At 38.2% G+C, this 15,019-nt stretch overlaps 1 pseudogene; it reads right to left on the reverse strand.

Moving 5' to 3' along the window:
- Positions 1 to 6,948: 6,948 nt before the first annotated feature.
- LOC133767357 (U6 spliceosomal RNA) lies at positions 6,949 to 7,042 on the reverse strand (annotated as a pseudogene).
- Positions 7,043 to 15,019: the final 7,977 nt, after the last annotated feature.

Consider the following 15,019-nt stretch of genomic DNA (forward strand, 5'->3'; position numbering starts at 1 on the left):
GGGAGCTCAATCCAGGTCTCTCAGATAATTGGTAGGGATCCAGCCACTTGAGCCATTATTTACCTCCTCACAGGGTGTACATCAGCAGGAAGGTGGAATAGGAGTGGAGATGAGATTCCACCCAGGAACTCTTAACTGGGATGTGGGCCTCCCAACTGGCATCTTAACTGCTGGAACAAATGCTTGCTCCCACACGGGATTTTGAAATAAACTAGTTATAAGTAATTTTAGAGGCCCTGTAATCCAAATCCTTTCCACTATTGTTTTAAAAAATTGTTAGTGTGTTCCACATGGAAATTCTCATACACAAACTTTAAAATCCTCTTTTCCATGTCAATAAGAAGCCTCCCAAATTGTGAGTGCTTTGGGGTTCCATTATTATATTAATTTGGGGAGTTTACTTATACTGATTCTTAGTATTAGCAACACTGTATGTTTTCCATTTATTAAGTCTTATTTTGTAGAAAATGTTGCTGTTCTCTTTATATACAAATTCATTTTTCATTTTAGAATTTTGTCACTTACATAAATGATAGTTAATTTAAATATCAAACAGATCATGATTTGTATAAAGAACTTTGATTTGTATGTACTTATATTGTCTTCAAACATTTTAAAAATTATATTTATTTAAAATATTTAACTTGATACATGGATAAACATTTTATAATGGATTGAGTACTATAGTGAAGTAAACTTTAAAACGTGTATGGATAGTATGGTTTTTCCCTTGGCTTCTGCCATTGTCATGAGACTTTGTCCCAAATAACTGTTGCTCCTAGAATGGTATTTAGCAGATCTGAACCAAACCTTCAATCTGCCACCAAACTCAACCAGACTAGAGGCTAAAGCACAGCTCACCAGCCGCTTGTAACCAAAATTAGCAAAACCTTAGATGACACGAAACCTATAGATGTGAGAATAAAGGCTCATCACTGTAAGCCATGAAGTTTAGTTTGTTGTGAAGCATTGTTTTTGTAGGAACTGAATTATCCACTACCAAATCAAATGAATAAGAACAACAATAAAAACAATAAAATGATAAATGTCTTAACATCACTTAATTTTTTCTGGCTTGTATTTAAGTCCCTTACTTTACTCTCACTGCATCCATGATTTCCAGAGATGTATTGAACAATACAGTAGATTACCTCTCTCTTATTTTTGATGTAAAATTTAGTTATAAATCAAAAATTTGATTCATGACTGCATTAAGACAGACCATATGCTAGAAGATAATTTTACTCATATACAAAACAATGGAATTGTAACTGGAATATATGAATAACGTCTACAAAACAGTATGAGAAATTAAAAGTATCCAAAAGAAAATGAGCACATATACCAATGCAATGCAGAAACAAGAGAACATATGTAATCAGCATATGTAAGCATGCTCAATCTCATTAGGAACTAGTAACATAAAAGGCCAAGTCATCAGATCAGATCATGTGATGATGTTAAGATTTTAATTGTAATGAAACTAGGAGTAATGACACTTCTCATACTTTACTGATGGGTTTGTTAAATTCTCAAAGCTGTGGAGAACTATCTGACAATCTCTGGGAACCCAAACACATACAGAGTTTAGGACCCAACACTTCCACTGCAGAGTCTAGGGCATCTCTTGCACATGGCCACCTGAAGACACGTGTGACATTTTGTGGGAACACTATTTTAAGAAAAAACTTATGTAAAACACTCATATGTCAAACAAAAAATAAAATAATACATGGAGCACTTGTATACAGTGGAATACAATAGCACTCAAAATTAAAAATACAGAACTGAGCATTTCGGCACAGAAAAAAACTCGTAAAATCAACAATCACTTAATTTTTTATGTAATCTAAAGTAAATTTGCAGTTTTTCTAATCTGGGGGGCAGGATCACAGAAAGGCTTTTTCACTTTCTTCCTCAACTAGGCTTGCAGTCCTGCCTTATGGGCAGGAATAAAATCTGGGGATCATTGTTTTAATTGCTTCTTCCTCCTTCTATGAACGTCAGTTAAATTCAGGATGTATTGTTATCAGATGGACTGTTTTGATTCTTCTATGACATTTAGAAACCCTGAGTGCAATTGGAGTATCTCATTACTCCTACAAAACTATGCTAGTTTTAGACTGTGCATCATTTAGGTGTGACTGCTGTTTATCTTGGCTTTCTTGCTGACCAGTGCACTCTAAGCAATCACTGCTGCCATCATTGAGTACAGGTAGGAAACACCTCGTCATCTGTGATGCATCTCCTCCAAGTTCCATCGTTGCCTCTCATACTTTAATAACTATTTTAAAATAAAAAGTGCATTTCCTCTTATTGCTGTGTACCCATCAGTATCTGGGCATTTGAGGCATTTTCTGTCTCTTCTGTTTGGGACTTACCATCAATTGCCATACTATTTCCTGTTTTGTATTCTTTTTATGTTGGCCATTTTTCTTTCTCATCCCTCTGCGTTCAGCTTAAAATTTTTAAGAATCCACCAGTCTCCAGGCAAAGACATTCTTTCCCGACATTAAGAGAGACAGATGATTTATGCAACAGTCAACCCTCTCTCAGCCACAGTTCAGTCTGTTGCTGTATTTTACAGATACCCTTTTCCCTTCCAAAGTCTCAAAGTTAGTGATAAGAAGCAATGAGAAGAGCACTGATGCTATTTATTCTGAAGATGATTCCTTATCTTATTTAAAGCTTTATCAATTTGGGTGGAGGGGAGGTAGATGGCAGTGTGGCACAACAGGTTAAGCTGCTACCTGCAATACCTTCATCCCATATGGGCACCGGTTCAAGTTCCAGCTGCTCCAGGTTTGATCCAGCTCCCTGTTAATGTGCCTAGGAAAGCAATAAAAGGTGGCCGGAGTCCTTGAGCCCCTGTACCCACTTGAGAGACCTGGATGAGGCTCCTGGCTCGTGGCTTCGGCTTAGCCTAGTGCAGGCCATTGTGGCCTTTTGGGGAGTGAACCAGCAGATGGAAGATCTCTCTCTCTCTCTTTCTCTCTCTCTCTCTGTAACTCTGCCTTTCAAATAAATAAAAATAAATCTCTAAAAAAAGTAAAAATAAAATAAAAACTGAAGTTTTATCAATTTCCATATAAAAGTGTCAAGTGCATAGTTATTGATAGTTTGGGTAAGTCTTTCAGCCTCTCCAAGTCCTTGCTGGGCCCGTTACCTAGAAGAGGAGTCCATTTTCTAACTAACAAAGCCATGTTCTTCTATGCCATCTTGATAGGAGGAATCCCAAAGCAGAGTTTTGTGGTAGCCACTTTCAGGAGGACAGAAAAATAATGAAGGACTGTGGCTCTTAGTAATAAACCAACATGCTGACAACTTTTGATCCGAGAAATATCACTGTATAAGATTTCTTTATTTTTGCTTTATTCGGAATATATACTTTTAAGGATAGAGATAACAAGTGGAACTCTGTGGTGAGAGGGTCAAGGAAAGAGCTCACTTGAAAACCTGTGATTAATTTGCCTTCTGAATGTCTGAGACAGTGCAGTGAAGGCATTTCTAAAATAGCAGTGGGGTTACAAGTGACTGAGTAAACAGTGTGATAACTGTCACTGGAATTTAATCTCACATGTTCTGCTAAAAGTCCTAGTCTTAGAGAGAATGCCATGAATATGTTCGCTATCAGGGTGACTACAAAGAGAAGACAGCAAAGAGGAATGGCCACTTCCTGAAATACTAATAGTTCCTCTGTTTTCTCAGTGTAGGAGGGGCTTCAAAGAGTTCATAGAAGTGCATATTATGAAACAAGTATGCATACATTACAAAAGTTCTTTGTGCCTAGAAAAACATATCTTCTAATTTCATTTTTCTATGAAGTTCTTGAAGTACCCTCGTGTATGCTTTGAATTGCCAATCTGTATGCATATTTTTTTCAGGCACTCTAGAGTATGAAGTCAAAATTTTGATTTTCTGGGGCAGGCATTTGACACAGTGGTTTCAATACTGCTTGGTTTGAGTCCTAGATCCTCTGCTCCCCACCCAGCTTCCTGCTAAGGCACACTATGGGAGGCAGCAGGTATTTGTTCCAATACTTGGGTCCATGCCACCAACTTTGTTTTGTTTTGTTTTGTTTTGTTTTGTTTTTGACAGGCAGAGTGGACAGTGAGAAAGAGAGAGAGAGAAAGGTCTTCCTTTGCCATTGGTTCACCCTCTAACGGCCGGCGCACCGCACTGATCCGAAGGCAGGAGCCAGGTGCTTCTCCTCATGCCACCAACTTTGAAGACATTTACTGAGTTCCAGGCTCCTGGCTTTGGTATGGCATAGTCATGGCTGTTGTGGGAACATGGGAGTGAACCAGGGGCTGGAGAACCTTTGCATGTCTATCTCCGTCTCTCTGACTTTGTACCTCTGCCTTTTAAATTAAAGAAAATAAATAAATACAATTGATAAAAACTGATTTTCTTAGTAATGAAATTATAACAAATTTAATGAAAGGAAATTTCTACCGTTGCACTTTGTCTTTTTCTGGGAAGACTTTAAAATACTGATAACTACTGTTTATTGAACGTATATTATGTATCTAGGACTTTAAATAGATCATTCATTTTTGTAAATACATATATAAGTTAACAGCAAGAGCTGGTTATTGACTTTTGATATATTTTAAAGATTTGAGGAAACAAGGTCCTATTAGGTTAAATGATTTGTTCAAAGTCTCATAATTAGTCAGTGCTAGTGCTGGAATTTCGATAGAAGAAAATTGAAAAGTTTATTTTTCTAATCAAATTTAAGATCTATTCTGTAAAGAAAGATGTAGGAGTCTACTGTAAGTATATGTTGGCACTATAAAGGACCCAATGTGTAATAAAATATGCTGGCTGACATGATGGAAACAGGTATATCAGAAGGTTATATATAAGCAACGTGGCTGTAGATTCAGGAGAGATTTCGTTGATGTGGTTTGTGAATGAAGGCAGAGTCCTTTTAGGTAAAGATGAATATGATTGTTCTTTATGAAATGTAGAATGAAGCAGTGCTTTCTGATGGAGCTGGGGAGGTGACCAGAGGGGAATCCATGTGCAGCTTTGCACTTGTAATGTACCACTAGGTGGCACTGAGTCTACAGAGCTGGGCTCAGCCCAAGCTGAACTCCATTGGATAAACTGATAGCTTCTTGGCAGGGTGTGAATGAGCGCCTCTTGTAGGGCCCTCTAATAGAAATCTGTGGCTCATGTTTGATTCTCAGCCATACCTCATATCAGCTGCTATTTATATTATGCTATAAGCCTTCGTTATCTCTGACCCCTGCTGGTTGCCTCAGTGTCACATTTTTGAATTGGAGATGATAGGGCTTGGGAGATTGTGAAGGAGAATGTTAGTGTGTTGATGCTGCCTGTCTGTACTGTTCTGATAATATGCCATCCTTGATAGTTATTGGCTCTTCTTCAGGTTGAAGTACACCTGTAATAATTAACTCCTGGGTAGAGACATTTGAGCAAGGATCGGACAGTACCCCTGATCCTCAGAATAAAATCCGATCTCTTTACAGCTTAAACATATTTGTTTGTTATCATCACATTTTGAATTAAACAAGGTTTTAAACCAATTAAGCTTTAGTGAAATAGAGGGAGATTCTTTGAAACCAGATCTTTCTTTTCCTTGCCCAAGCACACTAAATGGAGAGCTTGAAAACAAAGAGAATGGTTATTAAAACAGGAGCATAATATCTTAAATTTCAGAGGACAGGTTTGATTTTTCAAGGGAAGCTATGTGTTGAAACTTAAAACTCTTCAAAATATAAATCATATTAATGAAATTTAAATTTATACCATAGATACCAATCACCAATTATGAACAGAATATAAATTCATGATGATGAAAGATTAGATTACAGTCTCAGTGCTCTTTCAACATGAAATAGGAGTATAGTTGGAAAGATATTTAATCAAATATTTCACAAGATCTAATTTCTTCTAATGAACACTAGAAATATGATGTGAGGCTGGTGAATTCATAATCTCATTGTACAGATGAGATACCATGAGAAACAAAATTTAATCATTTGTCTAAATCTTTCAAGACCTTGCCAATGGCAGTTCCACAGAATTCTCTAGTTAGTAGTGCATTTCACACCATCCTTGCCTCTTCTTAGTCTGACTTACGTGGCTTCCTTGCTAGAGTCTGATGTCTTCTTGAGTATGGGCAACTGCTACTTTTCATACAATGAACTCGCCCACCTCAATCTCCCACCATTCTCCAAGTTTTACCTCAAACAGCCCTAAGATAAACTATAGCTACATTAATGCAGACCTGGGTCAGCAACTTCAAGATGTAGTAATAAATAAATTTCTGGATAAATTCTTGCTTTCCAGATGGACAAACATGTTTAGCAGTCTAGGCCATAGTCTCCTAAATATCATTACTTCAATAAAACTAAATTGCATGAAACATGCAGGTTGTTCTAGGAGTCAAGTGAGTTATGGAAAATTTGCAAATAATACTTCCATCCTGGAAATTTACAAGACCGGTTTGCACATGAAGGACTTCCAGAAGTGCTATAGTAATAAAATCTGTTGAAATCCAAAGTGATTTATTGCTGAGCAGGCTGCTTATGGTTAATGAAGCAGATGGAGTGGGTGGCCATGATGCTAGGCCATGCATGCCTCACAAGCTGGTGGGTAATGGAGAACTCGGCCAGGTGATGGCATATCATCCACATGGTTGAAGGTTTGGAAGTTGCAGACGCCCACCATGCTGCCCAGATCACGTCCCACAGATGTGTCTTCACTACCTTTGACTTCTCCATGGGAGGTGCCGGTCAGTGCTTCACCGGCTGCAGGCTATGGCTGAGCCACTGCCAATACAGAGTACTGTACATCTGTGTTGGCTCCTCCTATGAAATACCCACCATCTTGTCAGACTTCATGCCTCTATGAAATTGCAGAAGGTCAGCTTCTTTTTCTGGTCCACTTCTTTCTTTCTTTCTTTTTTTTTTTTTTTTAAATATGGAGCACTCGCATGTCATCCTTGCACAGGGGCCATGCTAATGTTCTTTGTATCATATATGTATTGCCAAAGAGATCACTCTGGTCCAAGTCTGTCATCTTGTTGGCTTCCCTGGAAAGACTACTTGAAACACAATATTTACCAAACATATTTGAATGCTACACTTTTTAAAATAATTATTTAATGACATTAGAGGACTCAACAAACCAGATAATGAATTAACTAGAGAGCTGACCCTGGTAGTTTCAGAATTTTTTTTTAGTATTTATTTATTTAATTGAAAGAGTTACACAGAGAGAGAGAGAGATCTTCCATCTACTTGTTCACTCCCCAAATGGCCGCGACAGCTGGAGCTGAGCGGATTTGAACCCAGGAGCCAAGAATTTCTTCCACGTCTACCACATGGATGCAGGGACACAAGGAATTGGGCCATTTTCTTCTTTCTTTCCCAGGTGCATTATTGGTGAACTGGATCTGAAGTGGAGCAGCCAGGACTCAGTGTCAGTGCTGCAGGCAGCAACATTACCCACTATGCCACACTGCCATCCCCAAACCAGAGAAATTTTAATTTTTGGAATATAAAGTTTTGTACTTCAACTACATTATGCTACACAATTCATGTTGTCCATGAACCTGCCTGGCTTGGAATGGACAGTTCTTCCTTTTTGCTCCAGTTGCTCCCTGTCTGTCTTAAATGAGGATGGTTCTGCTCTATCCAAGCAGTCACAGAACTGGCTTATTTGGGTGGGGAACCAGTTGGTCTTTCTCTTAGGAATATAGTTGGAAGTGTCCAGGTAGTGCCTGCTGACAGGCAAGTTACTACTCTTTCATGAAAACTTTTGTTGTAGTGTAGACAGGCTAATAAACTTAATCACACACAGAGCAAAGCGTGTACTTTGGTGTGAAACCAGAAAACAGTTCCATGTTGGATCCCCAGTGTGATGTTAAGAGATGGTGGACTCTTTCAAAGGTAGGGCCTAGTGGTAGGTGATTAGATCATTCTGGTCACTGCCCTTAGAAGAGATGAAGGTGACTCTTGTGGATCCTTAGTTCCCATGAGAGCAAACTATTATGCAAGAACAAGCTTGAGCCCTGAATTTCTCTCTTCCTTTCTCACTGAATGATGTCTCCCACATCGTCCCTGCCATTGGTGAGGCCATATGCTGTGACGCCCTCACCAGAAACCAGACTAAAAGGGTCGCATGATACTGAAATGTCAACCTTTCAGACTGTGAGCTAAATAAACCTCTTTTCTGGGGCTGGTGCTGTGGTGTAGCAGGTAAAGCTGCTGCCTGCAGTGCCGGCATCCCATATGGGCACAGATTCAAGTCCCGGCTGCTCCACTTCTGACCCAGCTCTCTGTTATGGCCTGGGAAAACAGCAGAATATGGCCCAAATCCTTGGGCTCCTGGCTTGGGATGGACACAGCTCCAGCCGTTGTGGCCAATTGGGGAGTGAACCAGTGCATAGAAGATCTCTTTCTCTCTCTCTCTTTCTATCTCTTTCTCTCTGCCTTTCTTCTTTCCATGTAACTCTGACTTTCAAATAAGTAAATAAATCTTAAAAAAGTAAAAAAAAAAAAAAAAAAAAAACCTCTTGTTTATAAGGTATGCATTCACCTATACCTTGTTATACCAATGTAAAAAGACTAATAAAACACTTATATCTTGTCTTTATCCCACACAGACTTAATATTACTTATTTTCTGGATCTAATAGTAAAAATAGTGCTTTAAAATATTTTATAAAATACAGAAATTCAATCTGCCGTAATTCCAACACTTGAGGACAACAAATCAAGTGCAACCCTTACCTCGAGGTATATACTATTAAACATTTGATACACTCTATATAATTTTATATTTTGCTAATTTTATTTAACATATCATAAGTACTTTCCCATATCACTCAACAGTTTTTGAAATTATTGATTTTGGTGGCTATATAATATTCAATTCTAATTTATTTATCTTTTTCACTATTATTAGGCATTAAAGTGATTTCCATGCTTTCACTATTGTTTAAACCACTGAAGCAGGGCTGGCACCATGGTGTAGTCCTGACTGCTCCATATCCAATCTGACTCCCTGCAAATGCCCTGGGAAGGCAGTAGTAAATGGCCCCAGTGCTGGGGCCTTGCACCCATGTGGGAAACTCAGAAGAAACTCCTGGCTCCTGGCTTTGGACTGGCCCCACCCTGGCTACTGTGGCATGAACTAGCAGATGCAAGAACTCTCTGTCTCTGTCTGTCTGTCTCTCTCTCTCTCTTTCTCTGTAATTCTTTCAAGTAAATAAATAAATAAATGTTTAAGTTAAAAAAAAAAAAACAACTCTGAAGTGCACAAACTTATACATTGAAGTAGCACCTTGACAGTAGGGACTCCATTTTGGAGCACTTGAGACTCCATTCTGGGAAAGCACCCCCCCCACACACACACACACTGTGAGACTCTGGTCTGAAACTATGATCTAAAACAGTAGAACAATAGCAGTCCACTACATCACACTTGGCAGAGCATAGAAACCCCCTAGCATAATTGTTCAAGCTTGAAAGTAAAAAGGTTACACCTGGGTTAATGATAAAAATGTAATTTGTCTATGTCCTACATATAATTAAAACGAAGACCTGGATTAACATCAAAATTATAAGATTGTAACTGGTATTGTCAAGATTATAATTGATACTAGTTTCGCATAAGTTTTAGGTCAGCTTGACCCTGGTAACCATGTATTTCCCCCTGTTCCTAGCAACCATGAATTCCCCTCCTGATTTTGTGGTTTTTGACTTTATAAACCCTGTTGCTTTAGGCTTCAGGGTCGAGAGTTTTTTAGGGCATGAGCCCACTCTCCACCGCCGGCAAATAAAGGACCATCAAATTTTATCAATGTGTGGAGCTCCTTTGTTCATACTCGCTCAGGTACAACAACATAAATATGTGTTTGATGATTTTCTTAGGGTAGATACTAACAAAAGATGGCAATAAAAACCCTTCTACACATACCGCATCTTTTTGATCAGTTGTGTATTTATATTTATCACTTTACCAAGTGCGCTGGCATTGGGGTATGTGTCGAAGAGATTTCACAAATAAGACCAGTGTAAGCAAATAATGAAGGATGGAATTAAAAGGGAGAGAATGATCCTGCAGGGGAAGCAGGACACACAGCAGACTCATAGAATGGCAAATGCCCAAAACAGCACTCCTGTCTCAGAATCAACCCTTGGGACATTCAGATCTGGCTAAAAGGTCCATGAGAGTCTCACAGGCATGGAAAGCCATGACACGGTGGCAAAAAACAATCTAAATGAAAGACCCTGGTGAACAAGACCCCAGCAGAAGGAACAGGCCATCAAGGAGAGAGGCGCCTTTCTCTGAAGGGAGGAAGGAACCTCCACTATGATATGGCCTTGACTAAACAAGTTCAGAGTCGGTGAACTCAAGGGACTTCCATAGCCTAGACAGCTCATAGCAAGAGTCTCGGGTGATTGCTGACGTCATAAATGAGAGTGCCAATTGTTAAATCAACAACGGGAGTCACTGGGTACATGCTCGCCATGTAGGATCTCTGTCCTTAATGTGTTTTACTATGAAACTTAAAAACACTACTAGTCAAACAATACCCTATACCTTGTGCAGTTGTGTGAATGCAGCCTGTTGAAATCCTTGCTTAGTATATACTAAGTTGATCTTCAGTACATGAAGGTAATTAAAAATGAAACTTGATAAAGGGCGGGATGGAAGAGGGGGAGGGGAGGGCCACGGGAGGGAGGGAGGTTGGAGGGGGGAAGCCACAACAATACAAAAGTTGCACTTTGTAAATTCACATTTATGAAATAAAAAATAAAAAAAAACAGTAAATACTTAAGGCTCTTGATTTATAGTCTTAGACAGTTCCAAAATGCTTTACAAACTATATATATATGATTTCAACTAATTAGTCAGTAGATACTTCCTGTGCACCTAATATACATGCCACTTATGTCACATCTAGGGTTTCTAGAGCACCTAATATACCTTCTATTTATATGTAATATCACCAAACAGCTGTCAACGTGTTGAAAAGCATTTGACTGCACCATATGGCCACTTCCTAGCATAAGATACTCAACTCTGCCATCCATCACCCTTGTCCCAGGAAGCACTGCCCTGGATTGGAATCCTACAATGTTCCCTTTCTGCCATGCATCTTGAAGGCATGGCCTTCCTGAGCCAAGATGCATGATGGAGAGGCTGAGCCCCTGGCTGGGCAATTTGAATCCTGATTTAATTATATTAAGAAGGCCATTTTGAAAAAAAGCTCAACGTCTCTACCCTAACAAACTAGAACCTTGCTGGCAAAATACATATTGAACAAAGGAATGTATTAAGCAAATAATAAAAAATACTATAAAATGAAGCTATAATTAGGAAAGTGAGTTGTTTTGAGTTTTATATTTTGCCAAATTCCTAGGCCAAAAAATCCTCAGTGTGTATTTTTAAAACTTGATACAGCTTTTATTTTACAGCCAAATATTTGGTTTCACAAGTTCATTGGTTTTTGTTTGCTTGTTGTCATATTTCTCTTATGATTTGTCTATTAAAAATCATTGACCCCTTACAATTAATGTATTGATTCATTGAGTTTAAATATCCTTTATAAATTAAGAATTGTATTGTGTCACATGATAATTGCATTTATATCTTAATTTTTCTTTTGTTTTGATCATTGCCTTTCCAATATTGCTGTTGTTTAACTTTTATATATTTAAACATCTAAATTTACTTATTTTAATCTTTTCATCCATCCCAGGCAGACTAAGTTCCTATTCATTTCATCTTCAGTTCCTCAGACAATTCTTTCTGGTCAGAAGTGCTTGATGAAGAGTATATTAATCACATTATCAACATAAACATGGCTTATGTTAATTGAGTGCTCATGGTGTGTATGATTTTATTCATTTACTGCAACAACTCTGAAGTAGATGGTGTTATTCTCTGAATGTTACAGTTGATAAAAATGAATAGAGAGAGGTTAGGAATTTGATTCAGGACTAGATACTGAATGTCAGCCTTAATCTTTGCATTTCTTTATCCAGATTTAACTGCAGTATACTGCTTGCCATTCTTTTTTCCCGTTGTTTAATTAGACATTTTCTTTTCTTTCGTAGAGATTTTTAAACCTTTTCTTTTTTTTTCTTCCTTTATTTTCAAGATGATGTGTTTGCATGAGTGACTTCTTTCATTCAATGATCTAAGTAATCAATGAGCTTTTTCTATTTTTTAAGATCAATGGACTCTTTAAAGTTGACAACATCCTTCTTTCAATCATGGAATAGTTTGTTTTACAACATCTTTTAAAATTACATTTTTTTCCATTGCTTCCCATTCTCTCTTTATTGAACTTTCTTTGTGAAGCAGCTGTACTATCTGTGGAAATTCACCTTTTCCTTCTTACATCACTTTGTTTTGTTCTAATTTTGGGAGAATTATATCTAAAATCTTTTAATGACTTATTCTATTGATGTTTTAAATAATTTTGTTAATTATAATTTTAATTTCCACAAATACTTTTAATCATATTCTACTCTCATTTCATATATAGATATGCTATTCATTTTTTTCAAGATAAGGATATTATCTATATTTTTCATAAAATGTGCTTCTGGCTGTCTTATCTTCTTGATCTAACTCATTTCTTCATAATTATTTTGTGTTATGCCCTTCAACATAGAACATTTTTGAAATATCTTGTGTTCTTTACCTTAAAATGCCCATTTGAATGAGGTCCTACAGGCTTCTCTTGTGGCAGGGGTAGGTCCTTGTTTGCCATCAGTAGTACTGTAAAGTGATTTGGCACTGCCATTTCTTCCCTTAGGAAATTTCAAATGGCAGAAGGTCTTAGAACTGACAATTGTCTTTTCCTAGAGCAGTCACTCCAGAGGGTAATCTTCCATTTTCTTACTTTGGTGACTAGAGAGCATTTTCCTGAGAGCCTCTGTTCTTGGAGCAGAGATGTAAAAGGACTTGGGGGTGCCATGATTGATGCTCAGATCTTCCCAAACTCCCAAAATCTTCAGTCAACCTCAGCCTCACCCGCCAAGTACCTTGAGTTGCTCCAGAGAAGAGTGGTTTGCCTTTGATACTGGAGGAGCAGAAATGGTCACCTGACTGCTAACTTGGTGAGTAGACTGAAGCTTCTCCTTCAGTATCCACAATCCAAGCCCTCTCAGATCCAGGCGCCTGGACACCTCACGCTCTTCCTGATGTAGCTACAGTCCACAATAGTTTGGGACTTTTAGAAGTAAATCAGGGTTTTTATCATTTCCTCTCCCTGCAAGTACTTGGGCTTGTTTGTTAAAACATTTTTAGTTTTTGTTGCAAGTTAGAAAAAAGTTATTTAAAAATGAAAGTACTTTATAAATTATTTTTCTACTAACTGGAGAAAGAGGTCAAACTTGTGTTTGAAAAATAATTTATAATCTGTCTGAACTGTAGAAAACCTTTGTATAAAGGTTCATTGGGATTTCTACTTTTTGTTGTATGTATGGGTTGCTAAGGCAACCCTACCTACTCTATCAATCACCTTTTGACCAGATAAAGTTGGGGGAAAAACAAAACCTGAAAAGCAAAATTTATAGTATATTCCCTGGTGAGAACTAACATGAAATAATTTTATGGATGAATAAAAAACAATATTGAAAAATGAAAGCCTATGCAGGAAAGAGACACATGACATAAAATTATATTTTTCATGTTTCTTCATACAAGGTAATTCACAAAGTGAATATAAGATGGAACTAAGCTTATTTTGGCACCAAACAAAAGTTGAAATCCATGCATATGCAGTCTTCAAAAGGTTCATGGAAAATAAATATGATGAAAAGATTATGCTCAGAGTTCAAAAGTTTGTGTGCAAAAATAAACATATTTTAATTATATTTTCCATGAAGTTTTCCCTTTAAAAAAACACATTCTAGAGGCAGAGAGAGAGAGAGAGTGAGAGAGAAAGAGAGCTCCCATCTGCTATTTCAACCCCCAAAATGTCCACATCAGCCAGATTTTAGGCTGGATGAATGTGAGAGGTAACTTAGTCCTGGTCTCCCACATGGGTAGCATGGATCCAACTACCAGGGCCATTACCTACAGCCTCCCGGAATCTGCACAGGCAGGAAGCTAGAATCAGGAACCAAGCATGCCAAGGGCATCCTAATTATTAGGCCAAATGCTTGACCAGACCATGAACTTTTTGAAGTACTCCTATGACATTTTTTTTTTTTTTTGACAGGCAGAGTGGACAGTGAGAGAGAGACAGAGAGAAAGGTCTTCCTTTGCCGTTGGTTCACCCTCCAATGGCCGCCGCGGTTGGCGCGCTGTGGCCGGCGCACCGCGCTGATCCGATGGCAGGAGCCAGGTGCTTCTCCTGGTCTCCCATGGGGTGCAGGGCCCAAGTACTTGGGCCATCCTCCTATGACATATTTTATAACTGAGTGCATAGCTTGTTCCTAACAGCATTCAACAACCAATTTTTCCTTCCCCAAGCTTTTTCTGAAGATACTAAGGCTGTCAAAGTCTGAAGTCAGCCATGACCAGCATTTGAACAAATTTCTTAAAGAGATGTTAAACATATCCACCAGCACACCAAGCCTTCTCATTAGTGAGGTACAGAATCCATCTCTCCATAACCATAAAAAAAAATGTTAAGTGGTTTGAAAGACTGTGCTGGCTAAATCACATTAGATAACAGCATGTCTCTAACATTACACTGAATCAGTTTTATAGCTCAGTAAAGATCACAAATTTTGTAGTCATAAATGGTGTATGAAGCCAAATTCTGCTGCCACTTAGAAGTGCTATGATTGTGGATGAACGATCGTTTTTGAACTTCACTGAACTCACTAAAGTAAGTGAGGATAATCACAACTTTTCATGGTGTTCTCTGAACTTACTTCACGATCAGCACACTCCCTTTTCTCCTCAGTCTTTTCTCTGGAAGTTCCCTCTCTCATCCCAAGTGAACAAGGGCTATCCCCTGGGAACACTTGCCATTACACATTTCTGAAAGCTCACACATGGGAAGTGGAATG

Source organism: Lepus europaeus, chromosome 9 (assembly GCF_033115175.1).
Source record: "Lepus europaeus isolate LE1 chromosome 9, mLepTim1.pri, whole genome shotgun sequence".
In the NCBI taxonomy this organism is placed as follows: domain Eukaryota; kingdom Metazoa; phylum Chordata; class Mammalia; order Lagomorpha; family Leporidae; genus Lepus; species Lepus europaeus.